Raw genomic sequence first — 11,738 nt, 5'->3', positions numbered from 1 at the left:
GAAGAGGGAGTGACAATGCTGAGCATTGCTTTGCGGTGGAAACCCAAAATCGCTTCCTACCTCTAATTGATTTAGAAGCCACTCCAACTCGGACAACTCAAAATTTTTCAAAAGTAAAGCCTGTAAAGGAGAATACGAAAGAAAAACTCTCAATACAGGATGATGGTTTAACATCTGATATGGGGGAGTTCCCCAGTTGTGAGCAGTTACACTTAGTAATTAAGACCCTTCACTGTATCTTTAAAAGGCTGGATGAGGTATCTTCACAATTATCCAATATCCTACTGAAAGTCGAAAAACTTGAATCAACAACTCAATCTTCAGTTTGTGAGGTCAAAAACTTATTGCCTCACCCCAATTCAGATAAAAGAAAGGAGACTAAAATTAAATATATCTTAAATTCCCAATTGAATAATCAGATATTAACTCTGCAACCCAAGAAAAGTTGCCTTTCTGTCAGGTCGGAAATAGGAAGATGGTCATCGCTAGAAGGGGCTAAAGACTGTTTAAGCAAACTTTTAAAAATTAAGAAACACCAGATTGACCTATATGCGGTGATGCCCCTGTTCCGACAGACAAACTTCTTGAAGGTGATACTTGCGTTCCACTCTGAAAAGATACCATCTATTATTGTTAGGCGGAAAACGCTTTTGTCCATGGCCGATATCGTAGCAACGAGGGTTTTTGCAGATAGCAAGATCAAACCCCTTCTAAAAAGGTGCCCTGGCGGTGAGGACATTAGGACAAGAGACTCTGCCTTACTTCAAAATACTGTTAGGCCCCACTGCGATGATTCTGCAGCGTGCCATTCTCGACCAATCTCGATACCCTCTCAAACAGCCATATATGAGGACGGAAACCTGCAGACTGCCCTTGATGAAAGGGAACTTATTGATTCATTCAGAGCCCTCCCTCCGAAAGAACAGTCGGTGATGATGCAAAGATTTGACACGCTTAAATCGCAGCTTTTGCAAGTCCAACACAGAGGGGAAGATACTAACGATGCTTCAAACAACCCCACTTGGGTTCACCGGACAGAAGTGGTCGACCTTCTTCAGCTCAGCCCCACTTTGAAAACAAAAACCATCCTGCAAGACTCAAATCTTCAAGTTGTTTCTGCCCCCAGTGCTATTCCACGAGACGACCAGGCTCTGCCATCCTCACTTAACCTTCATCTACATCCATCGACCAACACACCTAAGGACGAAACTCTGATTTCCCTGCCTGACTCAAATCCCTCTTTAACTCACTCATCTATGCCAGAGCTAGAATCTTCTCCAGTTTCGACCAGATATAGAAGTAGTCCACAAGTGATGCCCCTGAGAGAGTCTTCCGCAATTACCGCCCCCGTGATGTCCCCTCAACTACCCTCTTTAAAGGAAAATGTGAATGTTACACTTCGGGACCCGTCGTCGGAAACGATTGAAGACCCGATGGGACGCATCAATAAAATCATCCTAATGCCTGATGATAAATCTGCTAGAGGGTTTCCTCCGACGGACTTAATTTCTCCCTCTCTGGGTATTTCTCTGTCAAGTTGTACAAAGAATTTCGAAATGAAGAAACCTCCTGTTCAGGGATCTACTTCTAGTAGATCATCCTCGGTGTTCCAACAGTCGAACCAAATTGTTAAAAATTTTAATTTGGAGGGCTCCTCACAGTTACCATCTTCCCAATGTAAAATAACTGATTTTTTTGTTACATCTTCTGTCTCTTCCAGAGAGCCTGCCCCTCCTTCGCTTTGACTGTTAAAAGAACAACACAGAAGTCCCCAGCTAGCAGTCCTAAGTTGGAATATTGCTGGCTGGAAAAGGAAAAGATTAGATCCCGAATTTTTGTCCTATATAAACTCTTTTCAGATAATCCTTTTGCAAGAAACATGGGAAGAAGAGAAAATAGACATAAATGGCTTTGAACTGATATCACTTCCAGCTAGTCCCTCCCAAAAAGGTGGCCGGTCCAGAGGTGGTCTTGCAATCGCCATATCGCTTAAAATGAGCGCTAAACTCTCGCTAGTTCAGACTTTTCCTCCTTTTGCTTTTACAGGTCTGATTTCAAGCGAAAAATTCTCCCTATTAATCACCAATGTCTATCTTCCTCCAGGTGGTCTTATATCGGACCTCCATTATAGATGGGATTCTCTGGAAGAGCATTTATTGGCATGCTATGTTATGTACCCTAATATTCCATCGATAATGGGTGGTGACTTTAATGCACGTACAGGCGCCAATTGGGATGGGATAATCAAGGCCAAGTGGTGGGTTCCTCCCCACTACCCAAAATCTGATTTAATCTCTTTTACATCAAGAAGATCTAAGGACATCAGAGTGAATGAGGCGGGAGTCCTTCTTTATCAATTGGCCATTCGTATGAATTTGAACATTTTGAATGGCAATTGCCCTCCGGACGTGCCAGGTGAATTCACTCATTTGGGCACAACATCAAATAGTGTCCTAGACTACCTTCTAGTTTCAGAAGACCTATTCTCAAACTTCTTTTATTTTAAGGTAGACAATGTACAATCTAGTGACCACCTACCTCTAGCGGCCAAGCTAACGCTTGACTGGCACCCGGTTAGCGGTTCACACCCAATTCATGTAGGTTTAAATGCCGCAGCTCAAGTAAGAAGCATTAAATGGTCTATGAAACAGGCCCAAAAATACGCAGAATTCTTCCAGAGGAATATCTCCGAACCCCCTATTGTTTCAGTGGCGGAGTTGTCTGAACCAAATAGGATATTGGAGTGGTTCTCCCACCTCTCTGTAGATTTAACTAGCTTCTTTACGATGCCGACTCACCTGGTTAACCGAGATCAACCCAGGTTCGGTGCACCTTGGTTTGATTCCAAATGTAAGCAAGCTAGACTCTCTCTCTGTTGTATCTACAACAGATATAAATCTTCTGGAGCTGAAACTCTTCCCCCAGAGTACTTCCAGGCCAAAATTGCTTACAAACAGGCACAGAAGTCAGCCAAGCATGAATGGCAGCTAAGACGTTGGCAAGCGCTGATTGCTGCCTCTAAGCTTCGCAGCTCTCGTGGTTTTTGGAATTTAATCAACAAAAGATCGAGGAAATACCCATTGACGGTTATACCAGCCCCGATATGGGAACAATTTCTAAGAAAATATTTCTCCCAGACAGTGATCTCTAACATTCATTCTGATACTCTTTCATGCCACTTGCCCATATGGCCAGATACTGACCCGGAGGAAATAGCTGATTTAATTGCTAAACTGAAAACTGATAAAGCCCCAGGGCCCGATCTGATCCCGGCGGAAGCTATTAAACAACACCCAGCATGGTGGGCCAAAATTCTTGCAAAAATCTTTGATGCAATTAATGCCACGGGCCAGATACCTAGATCATGGAAGGAGTCCATCATAATTCCTATATATAAAAAAGGACCACCAGAGGACCCAGGAAACTATCGTAATATCAGTTTATTATCAATCATCGGAAAAATCTATACTCGCTTCCTGCTAACCAGACTAACCCAATGGGCCGAAGATTCCAATCTGATAGGCCATGAACAGGCCGGGTTTAGACCTAATCGTGCTTCTATTGACCATGCAATAATTCTACATCATTTGGCGCGGAAGTATTCTTCCCCCACTCATGGTCTTTTATGTGCCGCTTTTATAGACCTGAAGGCGGCTTTCGACAGTATCTCTAGAGAGCTGCTATGGGGAAAATTGGCAAAGTGGGGTATAGATAAAAGGCTGTTGTGGCTAATGATTAAATTACATGAAGGGACAGCCGCTAGGGTGAGGTTAACACCTGAGGGCGATCTCACAAACTCTGTTCCAATAAATAAGGGGGTCCGACAAGGGTGCATCCTTGCCCCCTATCTCTTTAACCTCTATATTAGTGACATGAGAACTCCCCTAGTTGAGGCCCAAACCACCATTCATGCACCCAGGCTTGCAGACTATCGCTGCCCCTTACTATTGTACGCTGACGATGCGGTGATCCTCTCATATTCAAGAATCGGTTTGAGGAGGGCCTTTAAAATCTTCACGTTATATTGCCAAACAAATTTACTTACTATTAACCATTCCAAATCTAAAGTCCTAATTTTTTCCAGGAGTCGTAAATTGTATAGGTGGGAACTCGAGGGGAAGCCAATTGAACAAGTCTACAAATTTCAATATCTAGGAATTTACTTTCAGTATAATATGGGATGGAAAGCGCATATCACATACTTACAAAATAAGGGCAAAGCCCTTATCTACGCTCTATTACGCTTTTTCTTTACAGAGGGGGCTATGCATGTTCCATCTGCCTTAAAAGTTTATAGTGCAAAAGTGGTTGCAACTACGGCCTATGCGGTCCCTTTATGGGGCGCTTTTGTAAACTTCATGCCTCTGGTGACATTGCAAAATCTTTTTCTCAGACGCCTTTTGAAACTACCCTCCTGTGTAAGCAACTCTGCTATTCGCTTAGAACTCAAGACCCCCTCCTTAGAGATCCTGATGTGGAGACATGCCTTTAATTACTGGCTGTCCCTTTGGCATAAATTGCCCAATTACCATCTTATTCAGTGCCTTTGGAGAGATGAATTTACCAGCCCATGGGCAACAAAAATCCATTCCAAACTGTTGTCTTATGGAATCTCTCCTTCCGATATACTAAATTTAGATCTAATTACAGCAAAAAAGGTCATCAAACAAAGATTGGAGGAGGTTGATTTGCAACAAAATCTTACTACAGGTGGAGGTACATGTTCCCCGATAAATCAGGGCATTACATTTATGTCCCAGATACCTCGATATCTGTCTACCTTATCGGTTGCGTCGCATAGATTCGCTTTTGTTAGAGCCAGATTTAATGTGTTCCCCTCAAATGTGCTGAGTAATAGATTTTCTAACGGTAAAACCTCTGTTTTATGCGCATGTGACAGCAAATCAATAGAATCCCTTTATCATATCTTGTTTAATTGTCCTTTATATATTGTTCCCCGATCAAGGATTCTGAGTTCAATCATCTTGGAAACTGTTACTAAACCACCTGAATTTCATCTAGCCTATTTACTCCAGGACATTGACTCTTATAGAACATTACAGGTTGCCAGATTCCTGAATTCAGTTCTTTCATATAAAAGACTTCATGGAATGCTGCATGACTATTAAAAATCTAGTAAACTTTATCCACCATCTTTATATTCAAGGCCACAATATGGTACATCTAGAGATTGTATGTAACGTGAAGGAGATTATGCGTTGAAATATTTTAGTTGATATTTTAGAATGTAAAATGCTATTTTATTTATTGATTGGTTTTACCTTGTGGGCTTATAGCCGAATAAAGTATTATCTATCTATCTATCTAACCCGAGGTATGACTGTAGTCACTTCCTTTACATCACGTGTGTTATTTTGACCCTAATCCTGTGCTTTTTGTTCACAGAAATACAGGTCCTCCTTGACAGCCCTCTTTGGAGGTTGAGGCTGGTCACATAAGGGGAAATCCACCCCATTTCATACAGCGGCAGAGCAAGCCGATCAGGCGCCTGGGGCAGTGTGCGTGCCCTGCGCCCAGGGGCAGGGCTAGCTGGCCACGAGGGCGGGGAAAGCTGGGGCAGGATGCTCTGTGGGGCCTCTGAGGAGTCTGCCTGCCTCCTCCCACTCAGCTGCCCTACAGCCGAGGGGGAGGCAGCGGGAAGACCGTTTGGGGCAGCGTAGAGCCTGCAGGCGCCCAAGCCACCATGTCACTCCCAGGAGAGATGCATGGCTCGGGCGCGCTGCAGGCCCTGCGGTGAGTGACACCCGGCATGTTGTCACTTCCCTCAGTGGGGGTGTCCCGCCCCCCACCGCCCCCCCTTCCTCTGCCCCTGATCCTGGCCCCCTTTCAAATCCCCCGTCTCTGTTCACACCACAGGGCAAGGGAGAAGGAATTCTCTGGCATTTCCAGTTAGGCTCTCCAAAGCCTTGAATTGTTTCCTAAAGGCCCTCACTTGGCCAGGTCCATTTGCATAGGCTAGCCCAGGAATTCCTCTGTAGCATGTATTTCTCCCTTTCAAATAATCCCAAACCCTACCATTTATTAATCTCTAGGGTTTAGTGGGTTCCCCCTCAATCTATAACAATATTGTGTGCATAGCTATCAACTTTCAGATTTGAAAAGAAGGTATCAGCAGCCTCAAAAATAAGGTATCAGCAGCCTCAAAAATAAGGGATCAGCAGCCTCAAAAATAAGGGATCAGCAGCCTCACCTGTCCCGGGGACAGTCTACGGGATATCTAACAATTGCTAGGACAGCAGCGGGAAGCAGCGGGAAACAGCACTGAAATAAGGGAATTTCCCGCAAAAAAGGGGAAGGTTGACAGCTATGATTGTGTGTAATATTGTAAATAAGGTAATTCTATTAGAATTCCCAAGGGAATGTCAAGCAGGGAGGGAGGGGGGAAGAGAGAGCGTGGAATTCTGGGGGAGAGTGACGATTGGAGGAGGCTTGGAAAGGGAGTTTGAATGTTGGGGGGAGGCAGTTGAGAGTGTTGAGAGCGGTGGGTTCTAGAAGGGGGCACTTGGTGGGGGACCTGAAGCTAGGCTGGGCTGGCATCGAGTCAACAACGCCAGGGGAATGTGGCAAAGAGGGGCTCCGCCAGCTGCCCAGGAGCAGAATTCCCTGAATTTAGGTTAGCCACAGAGCCAGAGCTTGGCTTGTACTGCTAATGCCCAGATGCCTCACACACACACCCTCCAAGCACCTGGGAAGCAGCCGAGTCCAGCTGCGAAACATAAGCCAGGGTCTCTAAATTGATGTCCCTGACATTTCCTATCTGTAACATCTTCCTCTGTTTTTATTTTCCTTTCTGTCTCTCAGGTCCTAAGCCAGGCAGGCCACAGCAGCTGCTGTGGCGCCATGAAGAAAAATGTCTCCTACTGAGGCAGTTATCTTTCCACAAGGGCCAACATTGATGCCGAAATCCAGCATCACCTGAGTTCTGTGAGTGTGGCTTTCTCCCGACTGAAGTGCAGAGTGTTTGAGGACAGGGACATTCACAGGGAAACCAAAATGCTTGTTTACAAAGTACTACAAAGGTACTACCAACCTTACTATATGCTTGTGAAACATGGACCACTTATAAATGCCATCTCCAACTCCTCGAAAGACTCCATCAACAGTGTCTCTGAAAAATTTTACACATCACTTGGGAAGACAGGCGAACTAATACCAGTGTACTGGAAGAAGCAAAGATCACCAGTGATGAAGCAATGATTCTTCAACATCAACTTCGTTGGACTGGTCATGTTGTGTAGATGCCTGATGATCGTCTTCCAATGTAACTACTCTATTCCAAACTTAAAAATGGAAAGTGTAATGCTGGTGGTCAACAAAAGAGGTTTAAAGACTGTCTCAAGGCAAATCTTAAAAAAATGTAGTATAAACACTGACAACTGGGAAACACTGGCTTGCAAGCACTCCAGTTGGAGAACAGCCTTTACCAAAGGTGTCATGGGTTTTGAGGACACTCAAACTCAGGGCGCAAGGGAGAAACGTGCTAAGAGGAAGGCACGCTTGGCAAACCCTCACCGTGATCAACTCCCACCCGGAAACCAATGTCCCCACTGTGGAAGGACGTGTGGATCCAGAATTGGCCTCCACAGTCACTTACGGACTCATTGTTAAAACCGTGTTTATGGAAGACAATCTTACTCAGCTACGAGTGATCGCCAAAGAAGAAGATGAAGAAATGGCAGAAGGGGAGGCCGCCATGGAAGTTGTGGTATGTTAATTCCATGGGAAATCCATTCCTCACATGTGCCAGGAGGTTGTGGTGCCAACCTGAGCGAAACAGGGTTGGGGGGGGGGAGCAGGCCCATCTCGCCCAGCCCCTCACACTAACCCTTACTAACCCTTAGTAAGGAGAGCCCTTTCTAACCAACAATATTAATAAACCGATTTTATTACAGAAAAAAACCAGTATTTATTTTAATCTGTTGTCACGGGACCCATAGGCCGGTTCCTGCTCTGCCCATTGGGCAATCTGGCTCTGGTTGAGAATGCTTCTGTGAAGATGAGCCCCACCCCCAGGGTCATTCCTTCCTTCAGACAAAAGCTGACATGGGGTGTGGAACTGGACCAGGGGAAGAAGTGGTTCTCCTTGCCTTCTTAGCTCACATTTTTCTCTAATTTCTGCATCCCATGAAAACGTCCTTCCTGAGATTCTAGCCAACATCAACCAGTAGTCTCAGTTACCATAATGAACCTTAGAATAAAAGTGTTGTGTATTGAGTCAAAGGATTTTATATCTGTATTATTATTGTCTGTATTTGCATTAGGGTAAAGTAACTGCCTTTTGGTTCCAGAGGGTACAGCTACTATTGGTTCATTTAAGCTGCTGTATTTGGATCCTCTGTCTTATTGGTTTCCTCCAAAAGGCAGGACTGTGATTGCCTGATATTGTTCCCTCCAAAATGTATCCTTTCTAGCTAGTTCCCTGTCCCTATAAATGTAGCTCTCCCCTCCTCAGTTCTCAGTCTTGTTTGCTTTAATAAAGAAGTGTTACTACAGAACTGTCTCCAGCATATTATGTCAAGAGAGCTGAAATCACAAACCCCACGTCACAACAACTGGCGACGAAGGTGGGATCCGGAATGCTGAGGAGCGGTTAAACGCAGCCCTGCCTCAGAGTCCGGATTGTAGCTAAGAACAAGACTCACTGGCCAGCTGAGAAGACGACCCTGCCCACAGGACAATGGAGAGTCCAAGGGTATTGGAGCCCTTCCAGCCATCAGAGCCCCACACGTGGGAAGACTACGTCGAACGCTTCGAGTTCTTCGCAGTGGCTCAAGGGATCACCGATGCCAGCAAAAGAAGGGCCACATTCCTGAGCTACTGTGGGTCTGAGACCTTCAAGCTGGCCAAGGCATTGCTTGCTCCAGCGAAGCTAAGTGAGACACCTCTCAAAGATATTCTTGCCTGCCTGACAAGCCATTTGGCGCCTACTGAGACCAAGATGGCCCTGCGGTTGGAGTTTCATAAGAGGCAGCAGCGTGCTGGGGAGTCTGTATCTGCATTCCTAGCTGAACTGCAGAAGCTCGCTCAGCACTGCGACTTCCAAGATCTGGAAGAGACTCTCCTGGATCGGTTTATCGGTGGTCTGAGCAGCAAGAAAGCCAGAAGACGCATCGTGGCTAAAGAAGAGGTTACCCTTGCTTCAGCCTTGAAGGAGGCCACTGCCACGGAGAATTATGAAAGAGAGGAGCTTGATGCCAGTCGCAAGGCCCCTAAGCCACAGATAGAAGTTGCACATGCCATGGACGAGCTAGAGGCTACCCCGAGCCAAAGCCCAGTCCGTGGGGTCGAGTCAGTGCATCAGGCCTGCACAGTGCACAAAGAGCACCGAGGCAGGTGCCCTGGTTGTGGCGGAAACCATGAGCGGAAGAGTTGTCGTTTCCGGGATGCTATGTGCCGGACGTGCGGGAAGACAGGTCACATCGCCAGGGTCTGTAGATCGGCGGCGTTGGGAGCGACAGGAGCACCTAGACTGGAGCATCGCAGACCGCCCACGGCAAACCATGTTCTAAAGGACTGCCACTACGTAACGGAGATCAACGGGAGGGTCGTGCAGTTTCCAGCGCAAGGCAAGGCACACGTCAAGGTGAAGATTGAGGGTCAGCTGTGCGACATGGAGGTGGACTCCGGATCTGGATTCACTATCGTGTCGGACCAGACCGCGAGGACATTCTTCCCCAGGGGTAAGTTGCCCCCTCTGGAGCCCTTCCCGGCAACTTTGCAGTCATACTCAGCGGGCCGCATCCATGTCATGGGAATGTGTGCCGTGAGAGTACACTTCCGGGACAAACAGGCGGTACTCAAACTGGTGATTGCGAAGGGCAGTCGCCCCAGTCTCCTGGGCACTGACTGGTTCCCCGCCCTGGGACTGAGTATATCAGGGCTTAATTCAATCCAAACCTGCCCTGAGATGAGCGAGGCATTATGCAAAGAATTTGCTGGTCTCTTTAATGGAAAACTGGGTTGTTATAAAGGGCCCCCAGTTGACTTCGAATTGGACCCTGGGGTGGCCCCAATCCGACTCAAACCAAGGCGAGTGCCATTTGCACTGCAACCCAAGATCGAAGCAGAGCTGGATAAATTGGTCAAGCAGGGAGTTCTCTCACCCGTGGACTCTGCTAAGTGGGAGACTCCAATCGTCACGCCCCTTAAAGCAAATGGGGAAGTCAGGATCTGTGCAGATTACAAATGTACTATCAATAAGGCACTCAGGGGAAACTCATACCCCATTCCAGTCGTATCACATCTGTTGGCTAAACTGGCTGGGGGCAAGGTGTTCGCCAAAATTGACCTGGCACAAGCTTACCAACAGCTGCCAGTAACCCCACAATCAGCGGAAGCACAGACTATCGTCACACATAAAGGGGCGTTCAGAGTTAACAGATTACAATTTGGAGTTTGTGTGGCCCCAGGGATTTTTCAAGGGCTCATGGAACGCCTGTTAAGAGGTCTGCCGGGGGTCTTGCCATTTTTTGATGACGTTTTGATTGCTGGAAAAGACCCACAGGAACTGGTTGCGCGTGTCCGTGCAGTGTTGCTCAAGTTCAAGGAGGTGGGGTTGCAACTGAAAAAGGAAAAATGCAGTTTTGGGGTGCCAACTGTGGATTTCTTGGGGTTTAAAATTGATGCATCAGGCATCCACCCCACAGATGCTAAGATTAAGGCCATCATCGAGGCACCACGACCACAGAACAAGACGGAGTTGCTGTCATTCCTGGGACTTATTAACTTATATCATTCGTTCTTACCCCAGAAAGCTTCGGTAGCTGAACCATTACATAGACTGTTGCAGAAAAAGAATGTGTGGCGATGGGGGCAGGGGCAGCAGAAGGCTTTTGACTCCTTGCGAGGAATGCTGAGTAGCAGGAGCGTCCTTGCTCATTATGATGAGTCGAAGCCACTGGTCCTGGCATGTGATGCCTCTCAATACGGCCTGGGGGCGGTGCTGAGTCATAGGGAACCGGATGGGTCGGAAAAGTCTCTTTCTATTCCCGTACGTTGTCGCCCACGGAGCGCAACTATGCTCAAATTGACAAAGAGGCGCTTGCAATTGTGGCAGGAATCAAAAAGTTCCATGATTATGTGTATGGTCGCCATTTCTCCATTGAAACGGACCACAAACCACTGTTAGGGTTGTTCAACCCGAACAAACAAACGCCACAAATTCTCTCCCCCAGAATGTTGCGTTGGTCTATATTCCTGAACGGGTTCCAGTACACCTTGACCCATGTGCCGGGGAAACGGTTGTGCCATGCTGATGCGCTGAGTCGATTGCCCCTTCCTGGCGGGAGCAATGAGGATCCTGCTCCAGCGGAGCACATAATGATGCTGGAAACACTTCCGGGGGCTCCTGTAACGGCTACTGATATAGCTGAGAAAACGAGGAAAGATGCTGTTCTCTCCCGTGTGCTCACTTGGGTGGGGAGGGGGGTGGCCAGGTGGTCCGCATGAAGACAAATTCAGGCCTTATGCGACAAGGCAGCACGAGTTGTCCATGCATAAGGGTTGTCTCCTGTGGGGAGATAGGGTGATCATCCCAGCACCATTGAGAAACAGGGTTCTTGAGACGCTTCACATGGGACACCCGGGAATGGTCAGGATGAAGTCGCTAGCCCCATGTTATGTGTGGTGGCCTGGAATGGACCAGAACATAGAACAATGGGTACGAACATGCAAGGCATGCCAAGAGGTGCGGCCAGAAGTGGCCAGAGCACCAGTTC

The sequence above is a fragment of the Podarcis raffonei genome, chromosome 13 (genome assembly GCF_027172205.1).
Source record: "Podarcis raffonei isolate rPodRaf1 chromosome 13, rPodRaf1.pri, whole genome shotgun sequence".
Taxonomy (NCBI): domain Eukaryota; kingdom Metazoa; phylum Chordata; class Lepidosauria; order Squamata; family Lacertidae; genus Podarcis; species Podarcis raffonei.
The sequence above is the reverse complement of the archived record's forward strand: the minus strand, read 5'-3'. Positions refer to the sequence as shown.